The 8644-nt window shown below is 42.9% G+C and overlaps 1 long non-coding RNA gene across 1 annotated transcript; it reads right to left on the bottom strand.

Moving 5' to 3' along the window:
* Window positions 1-545: 545 nt before the first annotated feature.
* On the bottom strand, window positions 546-7830 carry LOC140491229 (uncharacterized). The gene is made up of 3 exons (XR_011963239.1): window positions 7766-7830; window positions 5079-5377; window positions 546-1509 (listed from the first exon to the last, which is right to left on the bottom strand). It is a non-coding gene; the product is annotated as an uncharacterized lncRNA (long non-coding RNA).
* Window positions 7831-8644: the final 814 nt, after the last annotated feature.

Raw genomic sequence — 8644 nt, 5'->3', positions numbered from 1 at the left:
AGTAACTGGGTTACATTACAGATTACCTCTACTGTGAAAACTCTGCACTGAGGGTAAGAGTACAGACCGTTCATTGTTCCACTCTCCTCTTCCCTGTGCTCCGCAACAACGTATCTAATGGTTCTCTTTGGTGTGAAAGTGAAGATACATCCTGTCAACTCATGCGCTGGTGCAAGATCCCTGGCACTTCCCCAGAAACAAAGGTTACATTCAAATTGCTCTGCACTCTTTACAATTGGAATCTCTTTAAGTGATTAAAAGTCTCTTAAATTTACGTTTCCAATTGGTGCAATGTGGCAGTTTAAAACTGACGTGAATTTTGTAAGAATGGGTAAAAACGAGGACTGCAGATGTTGGAAACCAGATTCTAGATTAGAGTGGTGCTGGAAAAGCACAGCAGTTCAGGCAGCATCTGAGAAGCAGGAAAATCGATGTTTCATCAAGGGCTTTTAGCCGAAACGTTGATTTTCCTGCTTCTTGGATGCTGCCTGAACTGCTGTGCTTTTCCAGCACCACTCGAACCTAAATTTTGTAAGAATGGCCAATCGGGGAATTAGGAACACAAAGTTCAAAACTCATGGTCTACCCTTGACGTAGAATGGACATTGTCTGATTTCATCACAGTGGGATTTAGGTTGGATAAGATACTTGGTGAAATCCTGCAATGGGTGAGCTTTACTCTGTTTCTCACCCAGGGTGTATCTGAGTGGGAAAATTAACTGCACAAGACATACTTCCCAGACCTGTTAATAATCCAATTTAACTGTGTGGAGTTTGCACATTCTCCCCGTGTCTGTGTGGGTTTCCTCTGGTGCTCCGGTTTCCTCCCAGAGTCCAAAGATGTGCAGGTTCGGTGAATTGGCCATGCTAAATTTCCCGTAGTGTTAGGTGCATTAGTCAGGGGGAAATGTCAGGGAATGGGTCTGGGTGGGTTGCTCTTCGGAGGGCCGGTGTGGACTTGATGGGCCGAAGGGCCTGTTTCCACACTGTAGGGAATCTAATCTCATCTAAACTGCACAGATGGAACAGAAGAGTAGGAAATAATTAATTCAGCGGTTTTGTACTTAACTCAAAACTGGAGGAAAAAACACTTTATTACTTTTGTTGAATTATTAAGTGCAACTTGGAGATTTGTATTGACATGAATTAACAGTGTCCATCAGTGCAAGCGAAATGTTTATAAAACTCGGTTTACCGCTGGATTTATTGACTGTTCTGTTGATGATCTTCAATGGAATCGCTTCATGTCCCACCACACAGGGAGTATGAAGCACCACTGGCCCAGTCTTCCGCTGTGATGGATAACAGGCTGGAAGGGAAGAAGGAGGTGATGTCGCTCTCCGCTATCACCTCGCTGTTCTTGTAGTTACTGGGATTTACAGACTTGCCATTGTTTGTCCACTTGACGAAGATCTCTCACTAAACAGGTGAGGGAGAGCAACCTTTCAGCAGAGATTTCTTCTGTTGGTGGCAGGAGCACAGACACTGATGGCTCCAGTGGATTAATCACTGCAGAATATTTGAGACAAATATAAATCAAGTATAAAAATCCAGAATCAATATTGCGATTTCCCCAAATATTAAAATATTCCGTTTTTAATTTGGGATTTATTCACTTTCATTTTCTAAAAGGAGCAGAATGGTATCCACGATGTTCAGTAAAAGATGTAAAAAGTGTAATTTGAAAGTCGCCTCCATGTTTCCAGCCCACAACGAGGACATTCTGGCCATTTGTCATTGCTGATGGTGACGTCACAACCCAGGCTTCTTCCCACCTTATCTGACTTAATCAGAATAGAATATCCTTTGGTCTGTCTCTTTCTTAATCAGCTATTTAGCTATCCTGCCATCAGACGCATCATTAATGCTCCCAATGGTGTTTGCTCATTACCAATCAAAGCCTGCCATTGGTGTAACTGGATCTGGATTATACATGGGATCCTGTGTGTTTTAATCTCACCGCTCACCTTTCTCCTTGTGGATGGAGTCTCTCAGCGGAGTGGGTAGACTCTGATGGTACACCACACATTCAAAAGTAACGCCACTCAGCCAGGCTTCATTAGAAATGTCTAATTTGCTGAACACGCTGTTGGGATTCTGTCCAGGCTGGTCAGCAATTTCTATTTTCAGAGGCTTATTTTCTTGTTTCCAGGTGACGCTGACTCCAGAAGGAAGATTGGACACAACGCAAGTTAACGTTACCGTCACCTCCACTAAGACCTGTTCTACTGGCGGCGGGAGGATTTTAACTGTGTACGACAGATCTTACTGTAGGTCCAAAAGGCTGAGAAGTGCAGATACATGGACAAATTTCAGAGAAACGAAAATTAAATAGGGGAATGAGAAAAGTGGATTTTAACTTCCTCAACGTAGGATTGGATATTCATTTTGTCAACCATTTAGAGGCAGCAGAAATCTAAAAATGCCCTAGGAGAATATTTTAACAAAGTTTGTGTTTAATACAGAGAATTTTAATCCAGACCTTGCAAGAGAGGGGTGAACCTGAACTTAACTTGAGGGGTTGAAGTCGACCCAGTGGGTAAAACACCAATGGTGGAGCACTTGGCAGACAGAGATCATAAATCTGCTGGATTCTAGATTGTTCTGGAAAGGGATAGAAATTGGCCCAAAGTTCTGAAAGGGGAAGGACAATGTTAATAAGGTCAAGTAATGATTTGACCAGAATTGACTGGAAGCTGACACTTGGTGGTAAATCTAAGTCAGAGCAGTGGGACACATTTAAGAACAAAAACAGGAAAAGCACAGGGAGGACATTTCCCATGAAGCCACAGCGTGGAACCAAGAATGCAGTGAGCCCTGAACATAAAAGGGCATGGAGGGTGAGATAAAGAGAAACAAGGGAGGCTTCAGGTCTATACTGAAATCTCAAAACAATAGAAACTAGAATGAAGTACAGAAGGGGGTGTTTGCAAGAAAGAGGAATTGGGAGAGCAAAAGGAACCATGAGAAAATAATAGCAGGCAAAATAAAGGAAAATATTTTTAAAAGTTACAGGCTCATTCATAAAAGAATAATTCGGGAAACAGTAATACCCACAAGTGTTATTATTGGTGTGGAGCCAGAGGATTAAGTTACGGTCGAAACAAATGTGTTGTGTCAGTGTTCACTAGTAAGAGGGACAATGTGGGGACAGAAATCATGGAGGGGTGTTGGGATGTACTTTCAGAAATTAGGACAGATGATGTGATGTTCTGGGTTGTCTTGCTGGATGAAAAGTGGTTATATTTCCAGGGCAGATGAAATGTCTCACAAGCGGTTGAGCGATGCAAAGGATGAAATAGTTGGGTCGCTGACAATAATTTAGAATTTCTGTCTGGCCACAGGAGATGTGCCAAGTGAGTGTAGATCAGCCAACGTTGCACTGTTATGCAGGACGAAGGAAGGGATATACAATGAAACCACAGATCTGTCAAGCTCGTCTCAGTGGTAGTGAAACTATTTGAACTATTGAGGAGCGGAATCAGTCTTCATTTGGAAGATCAATCAACAATTTTCAGCGTGGTTTTATTGAGATTAAGTCATGTCTTAACAATTTGATGGTAGTTTTCAAAGAGATACCTCAATGTCCAGATGATAGCAATAATCAGATCCAATAGGATCCGAGTTAATTTGACAAAATGGATCCAGAATTGGCTGAGTGGTGGGGAGCAGGGGATAATGGTCATAGGGTGTCTGCGTGACTGGAAATCTATGTCTCGTGGTGTTCTGCAGGGATCAGTGTTGATTTCCTTGCTATTTCTCTTATATATCAATGATTAAAGCGAGAATGTAGGAGGGTAAACCAGTAAGTTCACAGATAAAAGGAAAATTGTCATGTTGGTAAATCATGAGCATGATAGCTTTAGATTGCAGGAGGATATACAAGGGTTAGTTATATGTGAAGAGAAGTTGCAAATGGAAATCATTCTGGATAAGTGCAAGGTGATGTAATTCGGTAGAAGAAACTGTGAGCTATTACATTTTGAGGGTCTTTGGTGTCCATGCCCACCGGTCCCCTATAGTACTGGGTTGGCTGGATAAAGAGGTTAAGAAGGTCTGTAGGATATTTGTTTTGATTAGCCGAGACATTGACAATGAAGAGTAGGGAGATGATACTGGAACGAAGTAAAACATTGGTTAGGCCATACTGAAGCATTGCGTGCATGTTATCGAAGGAATGTGATTGTACTGAAGGCAGCATTGAGGAGATTTGCCAGGATTTTTCCTGGGTTGGAGTGTTTTAGTTATGAAACTAGATTAGATGGATGGGGATTTTCCTTGGAGCAGAGGAGAATTGGGGAGAAGATGATTGTGATTGTCCATGCCTAAAATAATTCCAGACAGGGTAAACTGTACAAAACCTTTCCCCTTGAGGGAGAAGTCAATGCCTCAGGGGCACAAGGTGAAGGTCAGGCCAGGTGGTTTAGGGTGGATCTCAGGTGAAAACAAAATCAAACAGAGGGTGGTGTGAGTCTGGAGCTCAGTGCCTCCAAGTCATGTAGAGACTGAGCCCCTCGTAACATGTATGAAGTATTTAGATGGATACTTGCAAAGGCAAGTCACACAAGGCAATGGGTCAAGTGCTGGCACACGAGACTGGAATAGTTAGATTAGATTAGATTACTTACAATGTTGTAACAGGCCCTTCGGCGCAGCAAGTGCACACCAACCATCCGAAGAGCAACCCAACCAGACCCATTCCCCTACATTTACTCCTTCACCTAACACTACGGGCAATTTAACATGGCCAATTCACCTAACCTGCTCATTTTTGGACTGTGGGAGGAAACTGGCGCACCTGGAAGAAACCCACGCAGACATGGGGAGAATGTACAAACTCCACACAGACAATTCCTGAGGCAGGAATTGAGCCCAGGTCTCTGGCGCTGTGAGGCAGCAGTGCGAACCACTATGCCACTGTGCAGCACATGGTGGCTGTTATTTATAGGCATGGACTGGATGAACCAAAGGGCCTTTTCCTCTGCTCTATAAGATGATTCTGTGAAAACTCTTATAAATAATGCCTTATTCATGTTAATCACAGATGTTCTGTTTATCTCAGTTCCCACAACACTGACCTGTATATGACATTTCTTTGCTCTTGTGTGACCCGCTGTGTTGAACCTCACAGTAGATTTTGCTGGGGCAAGCTACCGCTGACCCGGGCAGGGTTAACTAGCTGCTCTGGGTGCAGGTTCCCTTCTTGTTTCTCACTGATGGGTAAGTCTTCAATCCAGTCTTGATTAGCTCCCCAGCTTTCTTCCAGGTTACCTTCCAGGGGAAAAGTCCATCGCCAAATAACCAAAGATCACAGAACCGGTGCTGTCGTCCTGACTGGAGGAGACCAGGCCATAAAGCGTTGGGGGGGACGATGTCTCTAGGATAGAATGACCAATTGAGCACATTAGTTCCTGTTAATTTGACCTTATCAGTCACTCAAATGTATCCTTAGCTGTAAACATTTGGCAATGCGCTCCTGCTGAAGTCTACAGTATAACTGGCGGTTATTTTGGTTTCTTACCAGTTGCTGATCATGATCTATTGGTTCCCTCGTCAGAAACATCCTCTCTACCTTGGCCATTACCATATAATTTGGGAAGAAGAACGTCTGGATCCCACCACCAGTAATTGTTTGAAAATCTCATCAACTGACACTTTGACTGGATTGCAAGTGAAGAGCAGAGAGGTTTCACAAAATGCAAACCCAAGGAAATGCCGCCCCACTAGGTACCATGCTGCTGGAAATCAGAAACAAAAACAGAAATTGCTGGAAAAACCCAACAGCTGGCAGTATCTCTGGAGAGAAATCAGAGTGAACAGTTCAGATCCAGGAAGCCTTCCTCATTTATCAATACAAGTCAGAATGTTCTCTCTGGGAGGAAGGTCACTGCAGCAGCAGTACAGGCAGGAGCTGAGCACTGGGACTGGGAGGATGGCTGTCACAACTGATCTCATACCAATTGGCTGGAAGTTGAACCTTCTAATTTATAATTATCTTAATTCTGGAGGCCTCTGAAAAATGGAGGACCATGAAGGTTCAGAAACTTTGAGCTGACTATTTACGTCAATATGATTTGAGAAATTAACAAGTACTCTTTAACTTTAATAACTATCAAACTGACATGCAGTTCACCACCAAAACTCTCATCTCTCAGACTAACCACTCCCTCTTTGTCTTGTCCTAAATTTCACCGACATTGACAAATCTTACCCTGTTACTCACCCATTCATGCCCAGAGGACACCACCCCTATCACAAGAAACACATCCAAGGCAATCATATTGGTCGGGTAGACGAGCAGAGAGATCCTGGTGTCCATGTACATAGATCCTGAAAAGTTGCCAGTCAGGTTGATAGGGTTGATAAGAAGGCATAGTTTGAGTTGGCTTTCATTGGTAGAAGGACTGAGTTTCAAAACCATGAAGTCATGCTGCAGCAGTGGGCGGCACGGTGGCACAGTGGTTAGCACTGCTGCCTCACAGCACCAGAGACCCGGGTTCAATTCCCGCCTCAGGCGACTCTCTGTGTGGAGTTTGCACATTCTCCCCGTGTCTGCGTGGGTTTCCTCCGGGTGCTCCGGTTTCCTCCCACAGTCCAAAGATGTGCAGGTTAGGTGAATTGGCCATGCTAAATTGCCCGTAGTGTTAGGTAAGGGGTAGATGTAGGGGTATGGGTGGGTTGCGCTTCGGCGGGTCGGTGTGGACTTGTTGGGCCGAAGGGCCTGTTTCCACACTGTAAGTAATCTAATCTAATCTAATCAAATGTGGCCGCAATTGGAGTCTTGTGTACACTTCTGGTCACCACATTATAGGAAGAATGTGGAAGCTTTGGAAAGAGTTCAGAGGAGGTTTACCAGGATGTTGCCTGGCGGGAAGGTTTTATGAGGGACTTGAGGCTGTTTTTGTTTGAGAGGAGAAGGTTGAGAGGTGACTTAATTGAGACATATAAGATAATCAGAGGGTTAGATGGGGTGGACAGCGCGGCCCTTATCCCTTGGATGGTGATGGCCAGCAGGAGAGGACATAACTTTAAACTGAGGGCTGATGGATAGAGGACAGATGTCAAAAGTTGTTTCTTCACTCAGAGTAGTAGGGACGTGGAATGCACTGCCTGAAACATTAGTATCCTCGCCAGCCTTAAGGGCATTTAAAATGTCATTGGATAAACATATGGATGAAAATGGAATAGGACAGGATCGATAGGCTTCAGATTGGTTCCACAGGTCGGCACAACATCCATGGCCGAAGGGCCTATACTGCACTGGAACATTCTATGTTCTATATTCCAGGTGGACATATAATCTCAATTCCTTTCACACAATTCTACTCCTGCCACCCTGCACCTGGTCCATGTTTGATCTGGCCCTGACTGGACCTGGCACCATCATTTTCATAACTTCTGACAGAACCCCACCCCCCCAGACATGACCTCAGCCCTTGGTCACTGATCTCTCATCTGACCCAAGTCAACCTGTGCACTTTGCATCCTAGCTCTTTTCGCATCTGTCCTTTACCACCTATTTTGCCAGACTCTGAGTTTTGCATTTTGAAATCACGTCCACCTGTGACTTCAATGCTAACCACTGGGCCACTGTGCTGCCCCGACTTGAGCTCTGAATTTGGAATGGAAAGAATGGATTAGATTAATCCTTCATTATTGATTCTAAGTAAAAAACACACCCCAAGGTATCTGTTTTCCCTCCATTTCCAAAACCTTTGCGATCTGCTTTTAACTTAATATTAAGCTTTATGAAATTTCAACTCACATGCTGATTGCATCGAATAAGGAAACTGGAGCGGTTGACTGTCACCAACCATGTAAACAGTGCAATAACAATGTAGAAACCAGAAACAGTTTCCCAAATATAACAAAGTTAATGTTACCCAAGCACATTTCCTCCCCAACAGAACAAAGATCACCAAACCACAACACTGAGGAACACCAATGGGTTTGCAGCAGAACTGGCTCTGCAAACATTTTCAACAGAACCAAGGACATGATGTAACCTCACAAAAAAATCTCACATTGAAATCTAACAAAACTGCTCAGTATCAAACAAATCAATGATTAAATTGAATAGAAATAAGAAGGCATAACAGCAGTCTTGCTTGTGAGGGAACTTACATAACAGCACAATAAATTTTAACGTTTCCAGCAACAATTCAATGTATTTCCAACCTGTACACCTTTTCTGACCATGACAATCTTGTGCAGTGCACAGTAATGCAATTAAAGGCATATATTGATTAATCACTTTAAGGTCAAAACAAAATTAGTTCAATGGACAAACATTACCACATTATAATTGTGTGTTATAGTAAGTTTAGTTTCAATTATGGAATCTGATCAATTCTGCAATTTCAGATCTGAGTCCCAAATTTTATTTTGAATGAGGCTACTTAAAACAAACTTTTGCTTAGTTTACAATCAGAACTGAGATTTTTTTTTAAAACCGTCAATGCACGAAAATGTTTTTTTTCATTTCTCACACTTCCGTGTTTCTGCCTAAAGTTGGTTTTCAGACAGTTACAAACGGATGTAATGTTTTCAATCAAGCAGAGAAAAAAATTGCCATACGAGTTTAACAAATGCAGAAACGATTCAGGAAAAACAAAGGACTTCACAAATATTGGGATTTAAAAGT

Source organism: Chiloscyllium punctatum, chromosome 19 (genome assembly GCF_047496795.1).
Source record: "Chiloscyllium punctatum isolate Juve2018m chromosome 19, sChiPun1.3, whole genome shotgun sequence".
Taxonomy (NCBI): Eukaryota; Metazoa; Chordata; class Chondrichthyes; order Orectolobiformes; family Hemiscylliidae; genus Chiloscyllium; species Chiloscyllium punctatum.
Note: the sequence above shows the minus strand (reverse complement) of the source record. Positions and strands in the feature narration are given on the sequence as shown.